We start from the raw sequence: 26,518 nt of genomic DNA, 5'->3' as shown, positions 1-26,518 counted from the left end.
CGGCAGTTGGCAGGTGGTTAATGTTTAAACATGGATTGCACCATAAACATAGGAAGGGGGCGCTACTGAGTGCTGACAGAGAAAATCAGAGGAAAACGACTTTTCTTATATTATTTCTAATATTTAATGTTGGTAATATGATGACATCACAGAGTGTTTGTTGTATTTTAAATTTCCACTTCTGTTTGTTAGGGAAACTCGGTTTTATTTATAAAGATATTATTTAGTACAACGGCAATCTGTGTCTGTGGTCAATACCCATAATAATAACATAACATAACATAATAACATAACATAACATAATAATAATAACATAACATAATAATAACATAATACACATAAGATACACTATAACATAATATAAGATACATAATAACAGATTATTCGATTTTTACTCCAGCAGTATAATAATTTGTTTGGAAATTCTAGAGAAATGTTTAAATAAAGCGTTACAATTTACCTCATCCCATTCCATTTGTAGTTGATGAAATTGTATGAGATTTTAGTCGACTAAAATATGACTAAAACTAAATCGAAATTTGCTGCCGAAATTAACACTGCCCATAATACACCCCTATCTCAGGAGTGCAGTTAGGGGCCCCATAATACACCCCCCATCTCAGGAGTGCGGTCAGGGGCCCCATAATACACCCCCATCTCAGGAGTGCGGTCAGGAGCCCCATAATACACCCCCCATCTCAGGAGTGCGGTCAGGGGCCCCATAATACACCCCCATCTCAGGAGTGCGGTCAGGGGCCCATAATACACCCCCCATCTCAGGAGTGCGGTCAGGGGCCCCATAATACACCCCCCATCTCAGGAGTGCGGTCAGGGGCCCCATAATACACCCCCATCTCAGGAGTGCGGTCAGGAGCCCCATAATACACCCCCCATCTCAGGAGTGCGGTCAGGGGCCCCATAATACAACCCCATCTCAGGAGTGCGGTCAGGGGCCCCATAATACAACCCCATCTCAGGAGTGCGGTCAGGAGCCCCATAATACACCCCCCATCTCAGGAGTGCGGTCAGGGGCCCCATAATACACCCCCCATCTCAGGAGTGCGGTCAGGGGCCCCATAATACACCCCCCATCTCAGGAGTGCGGTCAGGGGCCCCATAATACACCCCCATCTCAGGAGTGCGGTCAGGGGCCCCATAATACACCCCCCATCTCAGGAGTGCGGTCAGGGGCCCCATAATACACCCCCATCTCAGGAGTGCGGTCAGGAGCCCCATAATACACCCCCCATCTCAGGAGTGCGGTCAGGGGCCCCATAATACAACCCCATCTCAGGAGTGCGGTCAGGGGCCCCATAATACAACCCCATCTCAGGAGTGCGGTCAGGAGCCCCATAATACACCCCCCATCTCAGGAGTGCGGTCAGGGGCCCCATAATACACCCCCCATCTCAGGAGTGCGGTCAGGGGCCCCATAATACACCCCCCATCTCAGGAGTGCGGTCAGGGGCCCCATAATACACCCCCATCTCAGGAGTGCGGTCAGGGGCCCATAATACACCCTCCATCTCAGGAGTGCGGTCAGGGGCCCCATAATACACCCCCCCCATCTCAGGAGTGCGGTCAGGGGCCCCATAATACACCCCCTATCTCAGGAGTGCGGTCAGGGGCCCCATAATACACCCCCATCTCAGGAGTGCGGTCAGGAGCCCCATAATACACCCCCATCTCAGGAGTGAGGTCAGGGGCCCCATAATACACCCCCATCTCAGGAGTGCGGTCAGGGGCCCCATAATACACCCCCCATCTCAGGAGTGCGGTCAGGGGCCCCATAATACACCCCCCATCTCAGGAGTGCGGTCAGGAGCCCCATAATACACCCCCCATCTCAGGAGTGCGGTCAGGGGCCCCATAATACAACCCCATCTCAGGAGTGCGGTCAGGAGCCCCATAATACACCCCCCATCTCAGGAGTGCGGTCAGGGGCCCCATAATACACCCCCCATCTCAGGAGTGCGGTCAGGGGCCCCATAATACACCCCCCATCTCAGGAGTGCGGTCAGGAGCCCCATAATACACCCCCCATCTCAGGAGTGCGGTCAGGAGCCCCATAATACAACCCCATCTCAGGAGTGCGGTCAGGAGCCCCATAATACACCCCCATCTCAGGAGTGCGGTCAGGGGCCCATAATACACCCCCCATCTCAGGAGTGCAGTTAGGGGCCCCATAATACACCCCCCATCTCAGGAGTGCGGTCAGGGGCCCATAATACACCCCCCATCTCAGGAGTGCGGTCAGGGGCCCCATAATACACCCCCATCTCAGGAGTGCGGTCAGGGGCCCATAATACACCCCCCATCTCAGGAGTGCGGTCAGGGGCCCATAATACACCCCCCATCTCAGGAGTGCGGTTAGGGGCCCATAATACACCCCCCATCTCAGGAGTGCGGTTAGGGGCCCCATAATACACCCCCCATCTCAGGAGTGCGGTTAGGGGCCCCATAATACACCCCCATCTCAGGAGTGTGGTCAGGGGCCCCATAATACACCCCCATCTCAGGAGTGCGGTCAGGGGCCCCATAATACACCCCCCATCTCAGGAGTGCGGTCAGGAGCCCCATAATACACCCCCATCTCAGGAGTGAGGTCAGGGGCCCCATAATACACCCCCATCTCAGGAGTGCGGTCAGGGGCCCCATAATACACCCCCCATCTCAGGAGTGCGGTCAGGGGCCCCATAATACACCCCCCATCTCAGGAGTGCGGTCAGGAGCCCCATAATACACCCCCCATCTCAGGAGTGCGGTCAGGGGCCCCATAATACAACCCCATCTCAGGAGTGCGGTCAGGGGCCCCATAATACAACCCCATCTCAGGAGTGCGGTCAGGAGCCCCATAATACACCCCCCATCTCAGGAGTGCGGTCAGGGGCCCCATAATACACCCCCCATCTCAGGAGTGCGGTCAGGGGCCCCATAATACACCCCCCATCTCAGGAGTGCGGTCAGGAGCCCCATAATACACCCCCCATCTCAGGAGTGCGGTCAGGAGGCCCATAATACACCCCCCATCTCAGGAGTGCGGTCAGGGGCCCCATAATACAACCCCATCTCAGGAGTGCGGTCAGGGGCCCCATAATACAACCCCATCTCAGGAGTGCGGTCAGGAGCCCCATAATACACCCCCATCTCAGGAGTGCGGTCAGGGGCCCATAATACACCCCCCATCTCAGGAGTGCAGTTAGGGGCCCCATAATACACCCCCCATCTCAGGAGTGCGGTCAGGGGCCCATAATACACCCCCCATCTCAGGAGTGCGGTCAGGGGCCCCATAATACACCCCCATCTCAGGAGTGCGGTCAGGGGCCCATAATACACCCCCCATCTCAGGAGTGCGGTCAGGGGCCCCATAATACACCCCCCATCTCAGGAGTGCGGTCAGGGGCCCCATAATACACCCCCCATCTCAGGAGTGCGGTTAGGGGCCCATAATACACCCCCCATCTCAGGAGTGCGGTTAGGGGCCCATAATACACCCCCCATCTCAGGAGTGCGGTTAGGGGCCCCATAATACACCCCCCATCTCAGGAGTGCGGTTAGGGGCCCCATAATACACCCCCATCTCAGGAGTGTGGTCAGGGGCCCCATAATACACCCCCATCTCAGGAGTGCGGTCAGGGGCCCCATAATACACCCCCCATCTCAGGAGTGCGGTTAGGGGCCCCGGTGCTACAAAGGGCGTTACACCGACTATTACAGAAAACGCCATTTCATAATCCGCCCCTCCCCCACTTCCTCCATCACCACTTCCTCCAGTCAGGGCCCCGCCATTAACCCCTTCATCTCCAGCAATTCTACAACGGCTCCCAGGGTCCCCCCCCCCCCCCCCGCACTCTCAGGATATCAATCATCTCCATAAAAATCCCCCCATATGGGAACATGAGTGACAATACCGATTTCCTGGCTGTGACTCCCAACAGCAGCCAGGCAAACTGCATTTCACCACAAGGGGACGCCACGCGGGTCACCAATACATCAATACACCGATATCAATATAATTATTATTATTATATTATTATATTATTATTATTATATTATTATTATATTATTATTATATTATTATTATTATTATATTATTATTATATTATTATTATATTATTATTATTATTATATGATTATTATATTATTATTATTATATTATTATTATTATATTATTATTAGTATATTATTATTATTATTATTATATTATTATATTATTATTATATTATTATTATATGATTATTATTATTATTATTCTGAGGATGGAAGAAACAACAATGTAACAATGAGAGGATCAGATTACGGCTCCACCCCCTCACACCTCATGGAACATTCAGCCAATCCCTCGCTCTGATTTCAGTTCAGGATTTTCTTCTGTCTGCTGATCTCCTGCAGCCTCTTTGCAGCCACTTCATGTTCACAACCCCCCCCCCCCCCAATCAGATTGTAAGGTGTGTGGTCAGCATGGTGGAGATTGTACAATCAGATTGTAAGGTGTGTGGTCAGCATGGTGTAGATTGTACAATCAGATTGTAAGGTGTGTGGTCAGCATGGTGGAGATTGTACAATCAGATTGTAAGATGTGTGGTCAGCATGGTAGAGATTGTACAATTGGATTGTAAGGTGTGTGGTCAGCATGGTAGAGATTGTACAATCAGATTGTAAGATGTGTGGTCAGCATGGTAGAGATTGTACAATTGGATTGTAAGGTGTGTGGTCAGCATGGTAGAGATTGTACAATCAGATTGTAAGATGTGTGGTCAGCATGGTGGAGATTGTACAATCAGATTGTAAGGTGTGTGGTCAGCATGGTAGAGATTGTACAATTGGATTGTAAGGTGTGTGGTCAGCATGGTAGAGATTGTACAATCAGATTGTAAGATGTGTGGTCAGCATGGTAGAGATTGTACAATTGGATTGTAAGGTGTGTGGTCAGCATGGTAGAGATTGTACAATCAGATTGTAAGATGTGTGGTCAGCATGGTGGAGATTGTACAATCAGATTGTAAGGTGTGTGGTCAGCATGGTGGAGATTGTACAATCAGATTGTATGGTGTGTGGTCAGCATGGTGGAGATTGTACAATCAGATTGTAAGATGTGTGGTCAGCATGGTAGAGATTGTACAATCAGATTGTAAGGTGTGTGGTCAGCATGGTAGAGATTGTACAATCAGATTGTAAGATGTGTGGTCAGCATGGTGGAGATTGTACAATCAGATTGTATGGTGTGTGGTCAGCATGGTAGAGATTGTACAATCAGATTGTAAGATGTGTGGTCAGCATGGTGGAGATTGTACAATCAGATTGTGCAGTGAGTCTGTAATATATGGGTGGGGATCTCTGATCTGGAAGGCTCACCCCTCCCCCTTTTCGCAGTCACATAGCGGGGGAAGGGCAGGAAGTCACACCAATTGTTTCTCGTTGTTTTCTTGCGGTTTTTCTTCTGCTGAGAATTTCATTTCTGTCACTTCCTGCGCTAAAGAGGAACTCCGACCAACGGGACATCTTCTGACTCCCCCGAAATATCAGATCTAACCCCCCCCCACATGTGTGATAATAATTCCATCCAGTGGGATCAGTGCTGGGACTCAGAGGGGTCACCCCGGGCTTCTCACTCATACATGTTAGGGGGAGATCGCTAAGCAAGTTCTGGAGCCCGGAGTCTCTGTATAGACTGGGGAGGGTGGAGCCTCTAATTCCGGGATTTGGGTTCTGGAGCCCAGAGTCTCTGTAGAGCCTGGGGAGGGATGGAGCCTCTAATCCCGGGATCGGGTTCTGGAGCTGGAAAGTCTCTGTATAGACTGGGGAGGGGTGGAGCCTCTAATACCGGGATCGGGTTCTGGAGCCCAGAGTCTCTGTAGAGCCTGGGGAGGGATGGAGCCTCTAATCCTGGGATCGGGTTCTGGAGCCCGGAGTCTCTGTATAGACTGGGGAGGGGTGGAGCCTCTAATCCCGGGATCGGGTTCTGGAGCCCTGAGTCTCTGTATAGACTGGGGAGGGGTGGAGCCTCTAATACCGGGATCGGGTTCTGGAGCCCGGAGTCTCTGTAGAGCCTGGGGAGGGATGAAGCCTCTAATCCTGGGATCGGGTTCTGGAGCCGGGAGTCTCTGTATAGACTGGGGAGGGATGGAGCCTCTAATACCGGGATCGGGTTCTGGAGCCAGAAGTCTCTGTATAGACTGGGGAGGGGTGGAGCCTCTAATACCGGGAACGGGTTCTGGAGCTGGGAGTCTCTGTATAGACTGGGGAGGGATGAAGACTCTAATCCTGGGATCGGGTTCTGGAGCCCGGAGTCTCGGTATAGACTTGGGAGGGATGAAGGACGAAGCCTCTAATCCCGGGATCGGGTTCTGGAGCCAGGAGTCTCTGTATAGACTGGGGAGGGGTGGAGCCTCTAATCCTGGGATCGGGTTCTGGAGCCCGGAGTCTCTGTATAGACTGGGGAGGGGTGGAGCCTCTAATCCCAGGATTGGGTTCTGGAGCCAGGAGTCTCGGTATAGACTGGGGAGGGGTGGAGCCTCTAATCCTGGGATCGGGTTCTGGAGCCCGGAGTCTCTGTATAGACTGGGGAGGGGTGGAGCCTCTAATACCAGGAACGGGTTCTGGAGCCAGGAGTCTTGGTATAGACTGGGGAGGGATGAAGGATGAAGCCTCTAATCCCAGGATCAGGTTCTGGAGCTGGGAGTCTCTGTATAGACTGAGGAGGGGTGGAGCCTCTAATCCTGGGATCGGGTTCTGGAGCCCGGAGTCTCTGTATAGACTGGGGAGGGATGAAGACTCTAATCCTGGGATCGGGTTCTGGAGCCCGGAGTCTCGGTATAGACTGGGGAGGAGTGGAGTCTCTAATCCCGGGATTGGGTTCTGGAGCCTAGAGTCTCTGTAGAGCCTGGGGAGGGGTGGAGCCTCTAATCCTGGGATCGGGTTCTGGAGCCCAGAGTCTCTGTATAGACTGGGGAGGGATGAAGACTCTAATCCTGGGATCGGGTTCTGAAGCCAGGAGTCTCTGTATAGACTGGGGAGGGATGAAGCCTCTAATCCCTGGACCGGTTCTGGAGCCCAGAGTCTCTGTAGAGTCTAGGGAGAGATGAAGCCTCTAATGCCGGGACCGGGTTCTGGAGCCCAGAGTCTCTGTAGAGTCTGGGGAGGGATGAAGCCTCTAATCCCGGGATTGGTTTCTGGAGCCCGGAGTCTTTGTATAGACTGGGGAGGGGTGAAGTCTTTAATCACAGGATCAGGTTCTGGAGCCCAGAGTCTCTGTATAGATTGAGAGGGATGAAGCCTCTAATCCCAGGATCAGGTTCTGGAGCCCAGAGTGTCTGCATAGACTGGGAAGGGATGAATCCTCTAATCACAGGAACGGATTCTGGAGCCCGGAGTCTCTGTAGAGTCGGGGGAGGGATGAAGCCTCTAATCCCGGGATTGGGTTCTGGAGCCGGGAATCTCTGTATAGCCTGTGGAGGTGTGAAGCCTCTGATCCCAGGGTCGGGTTCTGGAGCTGGGAGTCTCTGTAGAGTCTGGGAAGGGATGAAGCCTCTAATCCTGGGATCGGGTTGTGGAGCCCTGAGTCTCTGTATAGAGTGAGGAGGGATTAAGCCTCTAATCCCGGGAGCGGGTTCTGGAACCCAGAGTGATTGTATAGACTGGGGAAGGATGAACCCTCTAATCCTGGGATCGGGTTCTGGATCCAGGAGTCTCTGTAGAGTCTAGGGAGGGATGAAACCTCTAGTCTCGGGATCAGGTCCTGGAACCCGTAGTCTCTGTATAGACTGGGGAGGGGTGAAGCCTCTAATTACAGGCTCGGGTTCTGGAGCCCGGAGTTTCTGTAGAGTCTGGGGAGGGGTGGAGCCTCTAATCCCAGGATCAGGTTCTGTAGCCCGGAGTCTTTGTATAGACTATGGAGGAATGAAGCCTCTAATCCCGGGATCAGGTTCTGGAGCCCAGAGTCTCTGTATAGACTGGGGAAGGATGAAGCCTTTTATCCTGAGATAGGGTTCTGGAGCCCGGAGTCTCTGAATTGAATGGGAAGGGGTGAAGCCTCTAATCATAGGTTTAGGTTCTGGAGCCCGGAGTCTCTGTAGAGTCTAGGGAGGGATAAAGCCTCTAATGCCAGGATCAGGCCCTGGATCCCGGGGTCCCTGTATAGACTGGGGAGGGGGTGGAGCCTCTAATCACAGGTTTGGGTTCCGGAGCTCAGAGTCTCCATAGATTCTGGATAGGGATGAAGCCTTCGAATCCTGGGATTGGGTTCTGGTGCCCAGAGTCTCTGTATAGACGGGGGAGGGATGAAGTCTCTAATCCTGGGATTAGGTTCTGGAACCCAGAGTCTCTGTATAGACTATGGAGAGATGAAGCCTCTAATCCTGGGATCAAGTTCTGGAGCCCGAAATCTCTGTATAGACTGGGGAGGGATGAAGTCTCTAATCCCAGGATCCGGTTCGGGAGTCCAGAGACTCTGTAGAGTCTGGGGAGGGATGAAGCCTCTAATCCCGGGATCTGGTTTTGGAGCCCAGAGTCTCTGTATAGACTGGGGAGGGATGAAGCCTCTAATCACAGGTCGGGTTCTGGAGCCCGGAGTCTCTGTATAGAATGGGGAAGGATGAAGCCTCTTATCCTGAGATAGGGTTCTGGAGCCCAGAGTCTCTGAATAGAATGGGAAGGGGTGAAGCCTCTAATCATAGGTTTGAGTTCTGGAGCCCAGAGTCTCTGTAGAGTCTAGGGAGGGATGAAGCCTCTAATGCCAGGATCAGGCCCTGGAGTCCGGGGTCTCTGTATAGACTGGGGAGGGGGTGGCGCCTCTAATCACAGGTTTGGGTTCCGGAGGTCAGAGTCTCCATAGATTCTGGGGACGGATGAAGCCTTTGAATCCTGGGATTGGGTTCTGGTGCCCAGAGTCTCTGTATAGACTGGGGAGAGATGAAGTCTCTAATCCCGAGATCCGGTTCGGGAGTCCAGAGTCTCTGTAGAGTCTGGGGAGGGATGAAGCCTCTAATACCGGGATCGGGTTTTGGAGCACAGAGTCTCTATAGAGCCTGGGAGGGATAAAGCCTCTATTGCCAGGATTGGGCTCTGAAGCCTGAAGTCTCTGTATAGACTATGGAGGGATGAAATCTCTAATCCTGGGATTGGGTTCTGGAGCCCTGAGTCTCTGTAGATTCTGGGAAGAGATGAAGCCTTGAATCCCTGGATCAGGTCCTGGAACCCAGAGTCTCTGTATAGACTATGGAGGGATGAAGCCTCTAATCCTGGGATCAAGTTCTGGAACCCGGAGTCTCTGTATTGACTATGGAGGGATGGAGCCTCTAATCCTGAGATTGGGTTCTGGAGCCCAGAGTCTCTGTATAGACTGGGAAGGAATGAAGCCTCTAATCACAGGTCAGGTTCTGGAACCCAGAGTCTCTGTATAGACTGGGGAGGGATGAAGCCTCTAATCACAGGTAGGGTTCTGGAGCCCAGAGTCTCTGTATAGACTGGGGAGGGATGAAGTCTCTAATCACAGGTCGGGTTCTGGAGCCCAGAGTCTCTGTAAGGACTGGGGAGGGGTGGAGCCTCTAATCCCTAATCCACATTTTATAGGAAAGCCATATCCTGACTGTACAGGTGTGCACAGATCTTTTGGTCAATGGGCTGTCTATGGTTCAGTTCACCTTCACGGAGACACAGAGCACTCTATGGTTCAGGGCTCCTTCCTCTGGAGACAAGGGGCTGTGTATGGTTCAGGGCTCCTTCCTCTGCAGACAAGGGACTGTGTATGGTTCAGGGCTCCTTCCTCTGCAGACAAGGGGCTGTGTATGGTTCAGGGCTCCTTCCTCTGGAGACAAGGGGCTGTCTATGGTTCAGGGCCCCTTCCTCTGCAGACAAGGGGCTGTGTATGGTTCAGGGCTCCTTTCCCTGCAGACAAGGGGCTGTGTATGGTTCAGGGCTCCTTCCTCTGGAGACAAGGGACTGTGTATGGTTCAGGGCCCCTTCCTCTGCAGACAAGGGGCTGTGTATGGTTCAGGGCTCCTTCCTCTAGAGCCAAGGGGCTGTGTATGGTACAGGGCTCCTTCCTCTGCAGACAAGGGGCTGTGTATGGTTCAGGGCTCCTTCCTCTGGAGACAAGGGACTGTGTATGGTTCAGGGCCCCTTCCTCTGCAGACAAGGGGCTGTGTATGGTTCAGGGCTCCTTCCTCTAGAGCCAAGGGGCTGTGTATGGTTCAGGGCTCCTTCCTCTGCAGACAAGGGGCTGTGTATGGTTCGGGGCTCCTTCCTCTGCAGACAAGGGACTGTGTATGGTTCAGGGCCCCTTCCTCTGCAGACAAGGGGCTGTGTATGGTTCGGGGCTCCTTCCTCTGCAGACAAGGGACTGTGTATGGTTCAGGGCTCCTTCCTCTGCAGACAAGGGGCTGTGTATGGTTCAGGGCTCCTTTCCTCTGCAGACAAGGGGCTGTGTATGGTTCAGGGCCCCTTCCTCTGCAGACAAGGGGCTGTGTATGGTTCAGGGCTCCTTCCTCTGCAGACAAGGGGCTGTGTATGGTTCAGGGCTCCTTTCCTCTGCAGACAAGGGGCTGTGTATGGTTCAGGGCCCCTTCCTCTGCAGACAAGGGGCTGTGTATGGTTCAGGGCTTCTCCCTCTAGAGCCAAGGGGCTGTGTATGGTTCAGGGCTCCTTCCTCTGCAGACAAGGGGCTGTGTATGGTTCAGGGCTCATTCCCCTGGAGACAAGGGGCTGTGTATGGTTCAGGGCTCCTTCCCCTGGAGATAAGGGGCTGTGTATGGTTCAGGGCTCCTTCCCCTGGAGATAAGGGGCTGTCTAAGGTTCAGGGCTCCTTCCTCTGCAGACAAGGGGCTGTGTATGGTTCAGAGCTCATTCCTCTGCAGACAAGGGGCTGTGTATGGTTCAGGGCTCATTCCTCTGCAGATAAGGGGCTGTGTATGGTTCAGGGCTCCTTCCTCTGCAGACAAGGGGCTGTGTATGGTTCAGGGCTCCTTCCCCTGGAGATAAGGGGCTGTCTATGGTTCAGGGCTCTTTTCCCTTGAGACAAGGGGCTGTCTAAGGTTCAGGGCTCCTTCCTCTGCAGACAAGGGGCTGTGTATGGTTCAGGGCTCATTCCTCTGCAAATAAATGGCTGTGTATGGTTCAGGACTCAATCCTCTGCAGATAAGGGGCTGTGTATGGTTCAGGGCTCATTCCCCTGGAGACAAGGGGCTGTGTATGGTTCAGGGCTCCTTCCCCTGGAGATAAGGGGCTGTCTATGGTCCAGGGCTTCTTCCCCTGGAGACAAGGAGCTGTCTAGGGTTAAGGGCTCCTCCCCCTGGAGACAATGGGCTGTCTAAGGTTCAGGGCCCCTCCCCCTGGAGACAAACGGGCTGTCTAGGGTTAAGGGCTCCTTTCCCTGCAGACAAGGGGCTGTCTATAGTTCAGGGCTCCTTTCCCTGGAGACAAGGGGCTGTCTATGGTTCAGGGCTCTTTTCCCTGTAGACAAGGGGCTGTGTGTGGTCCAGGGCTCCTTTCCCTGGAGACAAGGGGCTGTGTGTGGTCCAGGACTCCTTTCCCTGGAGACAAGGGGCTGTGTATGGTCCAGGGCTCCTTTCCCTGGAGACAAGGGGCTGTGTGTGGTCCAGGGCTCCTTTCCCTGGAGACAAGGGGCTGTGTGTGGTCCAGGGCTCCTTTCCCTGGAGACAAGGGGCTGTGTATGGTCCAGGGCTCCTTTCCCTGGAGACAAGGAGCTGTGTGTGGTCCAGGGCTCCTTTCCCTGGAGACAAGGGGCTGTGTATGGTCCAGGGCTCCTTTCCCTGGAGACAAGGGGCTGTGTATGGTCCAGGGCTCCTTTCCCTGGAGACAAGGAGCTGTGTGTGGTCCAGGGCTCCTTTCCCTGGAGACAAGGGGCTGTGTGTGGTCCAGGGCTCCTTTCCCTGGAGACAAGGGGCTGTGTATGGTCCAGGGCTCCTTTCCCTGGAGACAAGGAGCTGTGTGTGGTCCAGGGCTCCTTTCCCTGGAGACAAGGGGCTGTGTATGGTCCAGGGCTCCTTTCCCTGGAGACAAGGGGCTGTGTATGGTCCAGGGCTCCTTTCCCTGGAGACAAGGGGCTGTGTATGGTCCAGGGCTCCTTTCCCTGGAGACAAGGGGCTGTGTATGGTCCAGGGCTCCTTTCCCTGGAGACAAGGGGCTGTGTATGGTCCAGGGCTCCTTTCCCTGGAGACAAGGGGCTGTCTATGGTTCAGGGCTCTTTTCCCTGTAGACAAGGGGCTGTGTGTGGTCCAGGGCTCCTTTCCCTGGAGACAAGGGGCTGTGTGTGGTCCAGGACTCCATTCCCTGGAGACAAGGGGCTGTGTATGGTCCAGGGCTCCTTTCCCTGGAGACAAGGAGCTGTGTGTGGTCCAGGGCTCCTTTCCCTGGAGACAAGGGGCTGTGTGTGGTCCAGGGCTCCTTTCCCTGGAGACAAGGGGCTGTGTATGGTCCAGGGCTCCTTTCCCTGGAGACAAGGAGCTGTGTGTGGTCCAGGGCTCCTTTCCCTGGAGACAAGGGGCTGTGTATGGTCCAGGGCTCCTTTCCCTGGAGACAAGGGGCTGTGTATGGTCCAGGGCTCCTTTCCCTGGAGACAAGGGGCTGTGTATGGTCCAGGGCTCCTTTCCCTGGAGACAAGGGGCTGTGTATGGTCCAGGGCTCCTTTCCCTGGAGACAAGGGGCTGTGTATGGTCCAGGGCTCCTTTCCCTGGAGACAAGGGGCTGTGTATGGTCCAGGGCTCCTTTCCCTGGAGACAAGGGGCTGTGTATGGTCCAGGGCTCCTTTCCCTGGAGACAAGGGGCTGTGTATGGTCCAGGGCACCTTTCCCTGGAGACAAGGGGCTGTGTATGGTCCAGGGCTCCTTTCCCTGGAGACAAGGGGCTGTGTATGGTTCAGGGCTCCTTTCCCTGGAGACAAGGGGCTGTGTATGGTTCAGGGCTCATTCCTCTGCAAATAAATGGCTGTGTATGGTTCAGGACTCATTCCTCTGCAGATAAGGGGCTGTGTATGGTTCAGGGCTCATTCCCCTGGAGACAAGGGGCTGTGTATGGTTCAGGGCTCCTTCCCCTGGAGATAAGGGGCTGTCTATGGTCCAGGGCTTCTTCCCCTGGAGACAAGGAGCTGTCTAGGGTTAAGGGCTCCTCCCCCTGGAGACAATGGGCTGTCTAAGGTTCAGGGCCCCTCCCCCTGGAGACAAACGGGCTGTCTAGGGTTAAGGGCTCCTTTCCCTGCAGACAAGGGGCTGTCTATAGTTCAGGGCTCCTTTCCCTGGAGACAAGGGGCTGTCTATGGTTCAGGGCTCTTTTCCCTGTAGACAAGGGGCTGTGTGTGGTCCAGGGCTCCTTTCCCTGGAGACAAGGGGCTGTGTGTGGTCCAGGGCTCCTTTCCCTGGAGACAAGGGGCTGTGTATGGTCCAGGGCTCCTTTCCCTGGAGACAAGGAGCTGTGTGTGGTCCAGGGCTCCTTTCCCTGGAGACAAGGGGCTGTGTATGGTCCAGGGCTCCTTTCCCTGGAGACAAGGGGCTGTGTATGGTCCAGGGCTCCTTTCCCTGGAGACAAGGAGCTGTGTGTGGTCCAGGGCTCCTTTCCCTGGAGACAAGGGGCTGTGTGTGGTCCAGGGCTCCTTTCCCTGGAGACAAGGGGCTGTGTATGGTCCAGGGCTCCTTTCCCTGGAGACAAGGAGCTGTGTGTGGTCCAGGGCTCCTTTCCCTGGAGACAAGGGGCTGTGTATGGTCCAGGGCTCCTTTCCCTGGAGACAAGGGGCTGTGTATGGTCCAGGGCTCCTTTCCCTGGAGACAAGGGGCTGTGTATGGTCCAGGGCTCCTTTCCCTGGAGACAAGGGGCTGTGTATGGTCCAGGGCTCCTTTCCCTGGAGACAAGGGGCTGTGTATGGTCCAGGGCTCCTTTCCCTGGAGACAAGGGGCTGTGTATGGTCCAGGGCTCCTTTCCCTGGAGACAAGGGGCTGTGTATGGTCCAGGGCTCCTTTCCCTGGAGACAAGGGGCTGTGTATGGTCCAGGGCTCCTTTCCCTGGAGACAAGGGGCTGTGTATGGTCCAGGGCTCCTTTCCCTGGAGACAAGGGGCTGTGTATGGTCCAGGGCTCCTTTCCCTGGAGACAAGGGGCTGTGTATGGTCCAGGGCTCCTTTCCCTGGAGACAAGGGGCTGTGTATGGTCCAGGGCTCCTTTCCCTGGAGACAAGGGGCTGTGTATGGTCCAGGGCTCCTTTCCCTGGAGACAAGGGGCTGTGTATGGTCCAGGGCTCCTTTCCCTGCAGACATGGGGCTGTGTGTGGACTCCAGGGCTCATTCCTCTGAAGACAAGGGGCTGTGTATGGTTCAGGGCTCATTCCTCTGAAGACAAGGGGCTGTGCATGGTCCAGGGGAATTGGAGGGGGTTCTTGCTGCAGAGGCAGATTGGTGCCATGGAAGGCAGATGGTGCTGCAGAGGGGGGTTTGTGCCATGAAGGGGGATTGGTGCCATGGAGGATGGTTGATGCCATGGGGGCAGTTGGTGCCACAGGGGGCATTAGCACTGAGGAGAAGGATTGGTGCAGCGGAGTGTGGTTGGTGCTGCAAAGGGGTATCGGTGCCATGGATGGTGGTTGGTGGCCTGTAGGGGTGTTAGTGCTGCAAAGGGGTATTGGTGCCGTAAAGAGAAGTTGCTGCTGTTGAGGGATGTTGATGCAGAGGGCGTTTATTGCCACGAAGGGAGGTTGGTGCTGCGGAGGGGGGTTGGTGCTGCAGAGGGGGATTGGTGCTGCGGAGGGGGATTGGTGCTGCGGAGGGGGGTTGGTGATGTGGAGGGGGGTTGGTGCAGTGGAGGGGGGTTCATTCCACAGAGGTGAGTTGATGCCATGGAGGGTGGCTGATACTATGAAGGGAAATTGGTGCTGTGGAGGGGAATTGGTGCTGTGGAGGCGAGTTGGTGCCATGGAGAGCGGTTGGTGCTAAGGAGGGGAATCGGTGCTGAGGAGGGCGGTTGGTGCTGTGGAGGGGAATTGGTGCTGTGGAGGGCGGTTGGTGCCATCGAGGGCAGCTGGTGCCATGGATTGTGGTTGGTGCTGTGGAGGGCGGTTGGTGCAATGGAGGGAAATTTTTGTCAGGGAATTGGTGCTGTGGAGGGTGGTTGGTGCCACAGAGGGCGGTTGGTGCCATGGATTGTGGTTGGGGCTATGGAGGAAGATTGGTGCTGTGAAGGGGGGTTGGTGCCATGACTACAATACCTGGTTACAGCTGGATCAGGGTGGAGTAAATTCCAATAATAGATCATTGTCACTATGAATGGTATGAGTGACTGATCACTGGAATCCATGAATAAAGGAGTCATCTCATCCACCATATATAATGACATCACAGAGCCCGCCGCCGGTGATTGGCTCCTTCCACTCCACCATCACATGGAGCAATCAACCTGTAACATCACTTCCTCAAACCATCTCCTGGTGACACCGAGACCAATAATACCATTATGAGGGGTTCCCCCCATCCCTGTGCTGAGTTCCTGGGTCTGTACCCCCGCTGTGCCCATTATGAGGGGTTCCCTCCATCCCTGTGCTGAGTTCCCGGGTCTGTACCCCGCTGTGCCCATTATGAGGGGTTCCACCATCCCTGTGCTGAGTTCCCGGGTCTGTACACCTGCTGTGCCCATTATGAGGGGTTCCCCCCATCCCTGTGCTGAGTTCCCGGGTCTGTACCCCCGCTGTGCCCATTATGAGGGGTTCCACCATCCCTGTGCTGAGTTCCCGGGTCTGTACACCTGCTGTGCCCATTATGAGGGGTTCCCACCATCCCTGTGCTGAGTTCCCGGGTCTGTACCCCCGCTGTGCCCATTATGAGGGGTTCCACCATCCCTGTGCTGAGTTCCCGGGTCTGTACCCCGCTGTGCCCATTATGAGGAGTTCTCACCATCCCTGTGCTGAGTTTTTGGTGGGAACATTAGAGTGTAAGCTCCTCTGGTACAGAGACTGATGTGACTGGGGGAGGGGACATTAGAGTGTAAGCTCCTCTGGTACAGAGACTGATGTGACTGTGGGGGAGGGGACATTAGAGTGTAAGCTCCTCTGGTACAGAGACTGATGTGACTGTGGGGGAGGGGACATTAGAGTGTAAGCTCCTGTGGTACAGAGACTGATGTGACTGTGAGGGAGGGGACATTAGAGTGTAAGCTCCTCTGGTACAGAGACTGATGTGACTGTGGGGGAGGGGACATTAGAGTGTAAGCTCCTCTGGTACAGAGACTGATGTGACTGTGGGTGAGGGGACATTAGAGTGTAAGCTCCTCTGGTACAGAGACTGATGTGACTGTGGGGGGAGGGGACATTAGAGTGTAAGCTCCTCTGGTACAGAGACTGATGTGACTGTGGGGGAGGGGATATTAGAGTGTAAGCTCCTCTGGTACAGAGACTGATGTGACTGTGGGGGAGGGGACATTAGAGTGTAAGCTCCTCTGGTACAGAGACTGATGTGACTGTGGGGGAGGGGACATTAGAGTGTAAGCTCCTCTGGTACAGAGACTGATGTGACTGTGGGGGAGGGGACATTAGAGTGTAAGCTCCTCTGGTACAGAGACTGATATGACTGTGGGGGAGGGGACATTAGAGTGTAAGCTCCTCTGGTACAGAGACTGATGTGATTGGCCCAGTGGTATATGGCAGAGCTTTTTCCATAGAATTCGGCAGTTTTGGGGGGAAAGGGTGCAGTAGAATGAATATTTGTGGTGATTGGAGGGAGGGGTCACCTCTGATGGAGGATTCTTGGGACTCCGCCCCCCGGTTTCGGTATTAGTCAGGGTGGAAGAGCTCAGAGAGAGGACCTCCACCCAGATTCATACCAGAGAGAATCATGCTGGGAACTACAACCCTCAGCATGTTCAACCAGTTTCCTTCTGTTGGGGAGCGCTGGGTCTCCCCAGTGAGGGACAGAAGATCAATAAACCAACATCTGCCAGCAGCAGAAACACAAATTCCAGGCGGAGTCACCCTTTAAGTCTGAACCAAAAAAAAATAGAAGACACTCACCGCTCATATCTCTGGGGGCAGCGGGGGGCTCCTTCGGGCGCTGGAGTAGAACTCAGGGGTCCCTTGGGTGTCCAAAGAGGTCCCCAAACAAGTGGCGGCTCTTGGAGGTTTTGGGAGATCTGTGGTCTGGAGCGGTCCTATGGGTATTGGGAGGTCCTGGATAGATCAGGAGATGTCCTCTGGGTATTGGGAGGTCCTGGATAGATCAGGAGAGGTCCTCTGGGTATTGGGAGGTCCTGGATAGATCAGGAGAGGTCCTCTGGGTATTCGGAGGTCCTGGATAGATCAGGCGATGTCCTATGAGTATTGTGACGTGCGGCAGTGACCTGGAGCGGTCCTCTGGGTATTGGGAGGTCCTGCAATAGCCAGGTGCGGTTCTTTGGACTTTGTGAGTTCCTGCAGGGGTCAGGAGAAGTCCTCTGAGTATTGGGAGTTCAGAATTCAGATTTAGAATACTTTATTAATCCCAAAGGGAGGTCCTGTGGGTATTGTAAGGTCCTGGATAGATCAGGAGAGGTCTGGCAGTGGTCAGGAGATTTCCTCTAGGGAATTGAGAGGTCCAGCAGAGATCAGGAGAGGTCCCTGGGGTATTGTGAGATCTTGCAGTTTCCAGGAGAGGTCTTCTGAGTATTGTGAGGTCCTGAAGTTGTCAGGAGAGGTCCTTTAAAGTTTGGGAAGTCCTACGGTGGCCAGGAGAGGTTCCCTGGGTATTTGGAGGTCCTTCAGTGGTCAGCGGAGATCCTTTGGGTATTGGAAAGTCCTGCAGTGGCCAGAAGAGGTTCTCTGTGTATTGTGAGATCCTGCAGGGGTCAGAAGAGGTCTTTTGGATACTAGGAGGTCCGGCAGTGGTCAGGAGAGGTCTTCTGGATACTAGGAGGTCCGGCAGTGGTCAGGAGAGGTCTTCTGGATACTAGGAGGTCCGACAGTGGTCAGGAGAGGTCCTCTAGGTATTTGGAGGTCCGGCAGTGGTCAGGAGAGGTCCTCTAGGTATTTGGAGGTCCGGCAGTGGTCAGGAGAGGTTCTCTAGGTTCTGGGTGGCCAGGAAAGGTCTCCTGAGAACTATAAGGTCCGGCAGTGGCCAGGAGAGGTCCTGCGGGTATTGAAATGTCCTGAAGTGGCCAGGAGAGGTCCTCTGGGTATTGAAATGTCCTGAAGTGGCCAGGAGAGGTCCTGTGGGTACTGGGAGGTCCTGAATTGGCCAGGAGAGGTCCTCTGGGTACTGGGAGGTCTTGTGGTGGCTATGAATAGTCCTCTGGACTGAGGAGGGCACTGCGCGCTTGCCGGGTCCTCAGGGATGTTGGCGAGAAAGCGGATGAAGTATTTTAGGGCGTATGAAGGCGAGAGAGCAATGCAGAAGTGAGTTTAGCAGAAGGAAGTGACTGGGAGGAAGTTGAGACACAGCACAGCTCGTTCTTCTGCTGCTCCCCCTCTCTCTGCACACATTGGAGGGATTCCAGGAACAGGGCCGGGGTCTGTGCTGAGGGACGATGGGGGCCACAGGTCACATCTGGAGAAGATCAGAAGGAGGAAGAGGGGACATTGCAGGGACTATAAGGAGCCCATCCCACCACAATCCTCCCAGACTAAGCCCAATATCTGATATTTGCTAGTTCCTGTTCTGAGCTGACAGTCCCTATTATTCCCCTCAGTCCCTACTCTAGGTCTGATCAATAAATAGACCCGAATAATACAATGTAGGGATGGGAGGGATGAGCAGCTCAGTGACCCCCCCTCCCCCCCTCTATAATTCGGCAACCTCAGTGAGAAATCCAAACTCAAAAGAAAAATTCAGACTTCACAAAGGGGGGCAGAGATAGGAAGATTCGGGGGTCCTCCTGAAATAACCCCAAGGGGCAAAAAGGGGGAAAAATACAACTTAATAATCAAAAAACATAAAAAAACAAAACAAACCCCGAAATCCACAGAAAGAGGCAATGGCGGGAAATTAATTTCTGTTTTTTTTGGTTTTGTATTTTACCAATAAATGTAAATATGATCATAATAATAATAAAAATAATAATAATAACAATAATGATAATAAAAATACAAATAATAATAATAATAATAATAATAACATAATAATAATAATAATAACACTACAAATAATAATACAAATAACGGGTGGCACAGTGGTGTAGTGGTTGGCACTTTCACCTAGCAACAAGAGGGTCACTGGTTCGAATCCCAACCCACGACACTACCTGCCTGGAGTGTTTGAAAAATGACTTAAAATTTTTTTTTTTTTTTTTACACAAAGTTGTCATTGAAATGATATATTGCTCACACATGCCATGGGTATATGTGTAATTACACCCCAAAATATATTCTGCTGCTTCTCCTGAGTACAGGGATACCACATATGTGAGACTTTTTGGGAGCCTAGCTGTGTACGGGAGCCCGAAAACAAATCACCACCATCAGAATTTCAAAGGGCGTACATTTTTCATTGCATTTTCTCACTACCTATAACGGTTTAGGAGGCCCTGAAATGTCAAGATACCACAAAACCCCCCCAAATGACCCCATTTTGGAAAGTAGACACCCCAAGCTGTTTGCTGAGAGGCATGGTGAGTCCATGGAATATTTTATATTTTACTACAAGTTTGGGGAAAATTACTATTTATATATTTTTTTTTTTTTTTACACGTTGTCACTAAAAGATAAAATTTTCACACATGACATGGGTATATGTGGAATGACACCCCAAAATACATTCTGCCGCTTCTCCTGAGTACAGGGATACCCCATGTGTGAGACTTTTTGGGAGCCTAGCTGTGTACAGGACCGCGAAAACCAATCAACACTCTCAGGTTTTCTAATGGCGTAAATTGTTCATGTCACCTCTGCACTACCTGTCACAGTTTCGGAGGCCCTAAAATTCCAAGATAGCACAAAACCCCCCCAAATGACCCCATTTTGGAAAGTAGACACCCCAAGCTATTTGCTGAGAGGCATGGTGAGTCCATGGAATATTTTATATTTTGCCACAAGTTCCGGGAAATATATATATTTATTTATTTTTTTTTCACAAAGTTGTCAGTAAATGATATATTGCTCACACATGCCATGGGTATATGTGAAATGACACCCCAAAATACATTCTGCTGCTTCTCCTGAGTACAGGGATACCCTATGTGTGAGACTTTTTTGCAGTCTAGCCGAGTACAGGACCCCGAAAACCAATCATCGCCTTCAGGCTTTCCAAGGGCGTAAATTGTTGATTTCACTCCTGACTACCTATCACAGTTTCGGAGGCCATGAAATGCCAAGACAGAACAACCCCCCCCCCCCCCCCCAAATGACCCCTTTTCGGAAAGTAGACACCCTAAGCTATTTGCAGAGAGGCATGTTGAGTGTTTTGCAGATCTCACTTTTTGTTTTGGAAATTGAAAAAAGAGGAAAAAAATGAATTTCCCTGTTTTTTCTTCATTTTCCGAAAAAAATGAGAGCTGCAAAATACTCACCATGCCTCTCAGCAAATAGATTGGAGTGTCTACTTTGCAAAATGGGGTCATTTGGGGGGGGGGGGGGGGTTGTGCCATCTTGGCTTTTTATGGACTTCAAAAGCGTGATAGGTAGTAAGGAGTGAGATCAACAATTTACGCCCTTAGAAAGCCAGAAGGTGCGGATTGGTTTTCCGGGTCCTGTACTCGGCTAGACTGGCAAAAAGTCTCACACATGGGGTATCCCTGTACTCAGGAGAAGCAGCAGAATGTATTTTGGGGTGTCATTTCACATATACCCATGGCATGTGTGAGCATTATATCATTTACTGACAACTTTGTGTAAAAAAAAAATTAAAAAAAATTATTTTCCCGAAACTTGTGGCAAAATATAAACTATTCCATGGACTCACCATGCTTCTCAGCCAATAGCTTGGGGTGTCTACTTTGCAAAATGGGGTCATTTGGGGGGGTTTTGTGCTATCTTGAAATTTCAGGGCCTCTGAAACTGTGACAGGTAGTCAGGGGTAAAATCAGCAATTTACGCCATTAGAAAACCTGAAGATGTGGATTGGTTTTCGGGGTCGCGTACACAGCTAGGCTCCCAAAAAGTCTCACACATGTGGTATCCCTGTACTCAGGAGAAGCAGCAGAATGTATTTTGGGGTGTCATTTCACATATTCCCATGGCATGCATGAGCAATATATCATTTAGTGACAACTTTCTGTAAAAAAACAACAAAAAAAAAAAAAATAATAATTTTCCCGAAACTTGTGGCAAAATATAAAATACTCCATGGACTCACCATGCCTCTCAGAAAAAAGCTTTGGGTGTCTACTTTTCAAAAAGGGGTCACTTGGGGGGTGTTTGAACTGTCCCGGCATTTTATGTTCAATCTTAGCCACACATCACCCACTCTTCTAACCACTTGAAAACCAAGCCTTTTCTGTGCCTTTTTGTTTACATGAAAAAATTTTTTTTTTTACTAGAAAATTACTTTGAACCCCCAAACATTATATATTTCCTTAAAGCAGAGGCCCTATAGAATAAAATGGTGGATGTTGCAAATTTTTTTGTCACATGGTATTTGCGTACAGATTTTCCAAACGCAATATTTGCGAAAAAAATATTTTTGTTTTTTAATTTATTGCACAAATACACTATATAATTCCAATTTTTTTGCTAAAATTTAAAAGATGATCTTATGCTGAGTACATAGATACCAAACATGACATGCTTTAAAAATTGCGCATGCCTGCGCAGCGGCAACAAAGTACGTACATTTTTAAAAACCTTTAAAAGTCTCTACAGGTTACCACTTTAGACTTACAGAGGAGGTCTACTGCAAGAATTACTGCACTCGACCTGGCGTTCGCAGCGATACCTCACATGCATGCTGAAATTGTGGTTTACATATGACAGTAGACCAAGGCTTGGGTGCGCCATTGCGCGCAAGCACGGGGGGAAAGGGGGGGGGCTTGATTTTTTTTTTTTTTTTTTAATTTTGCTTTTTTATGTTATTTTGACACCTTTCCTTTAATTTTTTTTTTTTTTTTAATCATTTTTATTGTTATCACAGTGAATCTAAATATCCCCTATGATAGCAATCTGTGGTGACAGGTACTCTTTTTAAAAAAAATTGGGGTCTTTTAGACTCTAGATCTCTCCTCTGACCTTAACGCATCTGACCACGCCAAAATTGGTGTGATAAAATACTTTCCCAATTTCCCAATGGCGCTGTTTATTTCTGGCGAAACAGAAGTCATGAAATGCTCGTAGCCTCCGGTATCTTAGGCCATAGAGATGATTGGAGCCATTCTCGTCTACAATCAGCTCTATGGTTAGATAATTGAACCACCGGCTGCACTCTCAGGTTAACCGGTGGGACAGGAGAGCCCGAGAAAAACCACGGAAGGCTGCGGAAGGTGGCGTGGGGGGGGGAGGCCCCTCCCACTGCATGTAAAAGCAGTCTAGCGGCCAATTACCTGCTAGGATTACTTTTACATGTAAGCCGACCGCTGGCTGTAAAAAACGATACCAAGATGATGCCTAAATCTGCAGGCATCATCCTGGTATAACCACTCAAAGTCCAGCAACGTACCAGAACATTGCTGGTCCTTGTTTGGCATATAGGTTTTTATTTTTTTCATGCAGCCTGTGGGCTGAACGGAAAAAAAGAGAACCTATCAGAAATCAGCACAGGAATAATGCGTAGTATTACTCATCATTAACCGCCCAAACATCCACCCACTGAATTTAATGATGGGTATACACGACACTATCCACGTATACCAAAATAGGATTTTAACTGCAGTGCTGAAATCAGAAAATCACCACAGCTGCTATCAGCAAAGGTATCCATATATGCTGAGCGCAAACGCTGTTTGTGTCAGAATATATAAAATCAATGCGTGGTAGCCGACGAGTACCTGCAAGAGAAACAGGTCACAAAAGAATGAAAAAACAAACAAAGTACATTACAGTAGGAAGAGTAGAAGAACATATAAAATGACTGACACAACAACAGTTTTTGGATCCTTTTATTTTTCTTTCTAACTGTTTCTTCATGTCTTGATTTGGGACTGCGATCTTCTCTTCCAGCTTGGGTCTCTCAAAATGTCGATGGACATCCAACATCCTTCGAGACCCTGTGTTTATGTGCCCTACACTGTGTCGTGCTGTACCCTACACTAAAACTCCACTAGTGTATGGTAGCGCTCGAAACATTCCCCGATGCAGAGACCAGGTTGGTCAGGACATTTGGGACAATAATAGTGGGTGTCACGCCTAAATCCGCGCCTGCTACAGACACGACATCTTCTTTGGGGCCATCTTTGGGTAGGGGTACTCGGGAGGACATGTGAAAAATGTCTCTCATGCAGCCGGCTCACTGCATCTGGAAGGGGAAGTAAAAGTTGTCCACGTACAAATGGTACCCCTTTCCGGAATAGGGTGACACCAAGTCCCAAACGATCTTACCGCTGCTCCCTATGTAGTCTGGGCAGTTGGGGGGCTCCACACAGCTATCTTTTCCCTCATAGACCCGGAAACTAACTGTATAGCCTGTGGCCCCATCACACAATTTATACAGTTTGACCCCGTACTTGGCACGCTTGCTGGGGAGGTACTGTTTCATAGCAAGACGGCCAGTAAATTTAATCAGGGACTCGTCAACGCAGACAACTTGTTCGGGGGTAAACAAGGCTGCAAACCGCTGATTGAAGTGGTCTATGAGGGGCCGAATTTTGTGGAGCCGATCGTATGCAGGGTCTCCTCGAGGACGACAGAGTTCATTGTCGCTGAAATGCATAAATCGCAGAATTTGCTCGTATCTCGTCCTGGACATAGAGGCAGAGTACATGCGCATATGGTGAAGTGGGCTAGTGGACCAATATAGCCGCAATTCACTCTGTTTAGTTATGCCCATGTGGAGGGAAAGGCCCAGAAAGATTTTAAATTCGGAAACCGTTATAGGTTTCCAGCCGAATGGTCTGGCAAGGTGTGAATTTGGGTTGGCGGCGATGAACTGTTGTGCATATAAATTTGATTGATCCACAATAGATCTGTAAAGATCTTCCGTGAAGAAAAGCTCATAAAAGTTCAGGGGCGTAAAACCAGCTGTCTCCACGTGGATTCCAGGTTGGGCGGTGAATGGGGGAAGTACTGGCGCTGTAGAATCAGTGGGTTGCCAATTGGGATATGCCAGCGCATCAGGGAGGGCACTATGGGCTCTACGGGCCTGTCTACGAATACGCGGTGGCTGCGGGCCACTACTTGTGCTAGCCACAGCACCAGCTTCAACTGCACTTAGGGGACTCGCCACGTCACCAGGTGATACTGCAGTGCTGGTTGTACTAGGTCCAGGTTGTAATAGGCCGCATGGCGCTTGCCAGGTCGCCAGAAAAATGAGCGGCACTAGTACCCACACTCTGCTCCATACGAGCACCCTGCGATTCCTGCATCTCAACAACTTCAGAATGGGGTCGGGTACGCCTGGGTCTAACAGGGACCCATCTGTCGTCGGAGCTATCTGTCAGGGAGCCGCTGCTGTCATTTGGTTCGTATACTGACCCTGATTCTGCCGGTGAGGCTTCCCCATCGCTCTCACCTGGCATGGTCATTATACTGTAAATAGCTTCATCACTGTACACACGTTTGGTCATTTTGGTAACTAAATTTACCCGTACAGTGATGCGACTCACAGGTTGTCAAGGACTATTTCAAGCGCTACCAAAAAAAACTGCTAATGCTAGCAGGGATCAGGCCTGACTCTGCTAACACAGCGGTTTTGTGTCTTGTGTTTTTTTGCAAGTGACAGTAATCTATTGATTACTACACTTACCTGGGTGAAAGGGTTAAACGCAGGTGCTGGCCGGAATCAGTGCTGATCGTGCAAACACTGCGTTTTGGGAACCCTAAACTATGGGGGCGCTAGTATAGCTCTGATCAGATCAGATATTGATCTGTTCAAACACTATACTAGAAATGGAAGTGTGTGTGTGTGCGTGTGCGTGTGGTAATCAAGGGGTTATTTCTAACTATGCGCCGGGGATCTGGGGGGGGGGGGGGTGGCGGGGACCCTAAACCTCCTTTGGGATAGAAGCTAACTCGCTAGCGCAACCTCAAGTCACAATGACACCAACACAAAATACAGTAAAAACAGTATATTATGTGTGTATTAGTGCTAATGTGACAGGGGGAAGGGGTTAACTGGATGTGATCAGGGGGGGATCAGGGGGTTAAATCTTTATTGGGAGGGGCTGGCGGGTATCCTAAGGATAAAAGAAACGGTGGCAAGCGCTAAACCTGGTCACAAGTCACACTTATACGGGTATATAGAAAATGCTATATACTGTATACAGTGTGTGTTGTGGCAGGGGGTGTAGGGGTGATCAGGGGGGGGAGGGGGTCAGGGGGTTAAATCTTTATTGGGCGGGTGGCGGGGACCCTAAACCTCCTTGGGACACAAACTTAGTCGCCTGCGCTAATTCTGATCACAATCACACTAATACAAAAATACAAAAACACAGTATATTACGTTTGTATTAGTGCTGATGTGACAGAGGGTGTAGGGGTTAACTAGCGGTCATTAGGGGGGGATCAGGGGGGATCGAGTGGTTAAATCTTTATTAGGGGGGGTGGCGGGTAATTCAAGTGGAAAAGAGGGGGCCGCAAGCGCTAAACCTGACCACAAATCACACTTATACAGGTATATAGGTAACTGCTATATGCTGTATACAGTGTGTGTTGTGTCAGGGACTGTAGGGGTTAATCGGGGGGGCGATTGGGGGTGAAATGTGCCTATCTACCTGTGTGTGGTGTGCTTGGTGCAGTACTCACAGTTAGAAGTGCTCTCCTCTCACGCTGGATCCAAAAAGGACGTTGTGAGGGGAGGGCACATCTCCTCTAAGCCTGTGTTTACATTTCACAGGCTTAGAGTGCCATTTGATTGGCCTGGACCTGATGACTGATCAGTTCTGAACCCAATCAAGCCATCGGCGGTGGCGGGGGGGGGGGGCGCGGGAGCGCGCACAGGACCGGCGGGAAGTGCTGACGTAGCCCTACGTCAGTTTGCCTGGCCGGGGCTGAGTGCCGACGTAGATCGTCGTGCGCCGGTCGTAAAGTGGTTAATTGGATCCTGTATAAAAAAATAAATAAAAAATTGGCCCTACTGCATATGTAAAGTGGGTACGGAAAGTATTCAGACCCCCTTACATTTTTCACTCTTTGTTATATTGCGTTGATTCTTCTTCCTCATGAATGTACACATAGCACCCCATACTGACAGAAAAACACAGAATTGTTGACATTGTTGCAGATTTATTAAAAAAGAAAAACTGAAATATCACATGGTCCTAAGTATTCAGACCCTTTGCTCAGTATTTAGTAGAAGCCCCCTTTTGATCTAATACAGCCAGGAGTCTTTTTGGGAAAGATGCAACAAGTCTTTCACACCTGGATTTGGGGATCCTCTGCCATTCCTCCTTGCAGATCCTCTCCAGTTCTGTCAGGTTGGATGGTAAACGTTGGTGGACGGCCATTTTTAGGTCTCTCCAGAGATGCTCAATTGGGTTTAA

At 51.2% G+C, this 26,518-nt stretch overlaps 1 protein-coding gene across 1 annotated transcript in view; it reads right to left on the bottom strand.

Annotated features, from left to right (window-relative positions):
* LOC309543490 (rho-related GTP-binding protein RhoG-like) overlaps window positions 1–17,089 on the bottom strand; it is a 39,159-nt gene extending 22,070 nt beyond the window's left edge. The window contains exon 1 of the mRNA XM_082275967.1: window positions 16,998–17,089. The gene's annotated coding sequence lies outside the window, so the exon portion shown is untranslated. The remainder of the gene's footprint in view (window positions 1–16,997) is intronic.
* Between the last annotated feature and the right edge of the window lie 9,429 nt (window positions 17,090–26,518).

Source organism: Pelophylax lessonae (genome assembly GCF_965119305.1).
Source record: "Pelophylax lessonae genome assembly, contig: HAP1_SCAFFOLD_108, whole genome shotgun sequence".
Lineage (NCBI taxonomy): Eukaryota > Metazoa > Chordata > Amphibia > Anura > Ranidae > Pelophylax > Pelophylax lessonae.
This window is presented reverse-complemented; position numbering and strand designations above follow the sequence as displayed.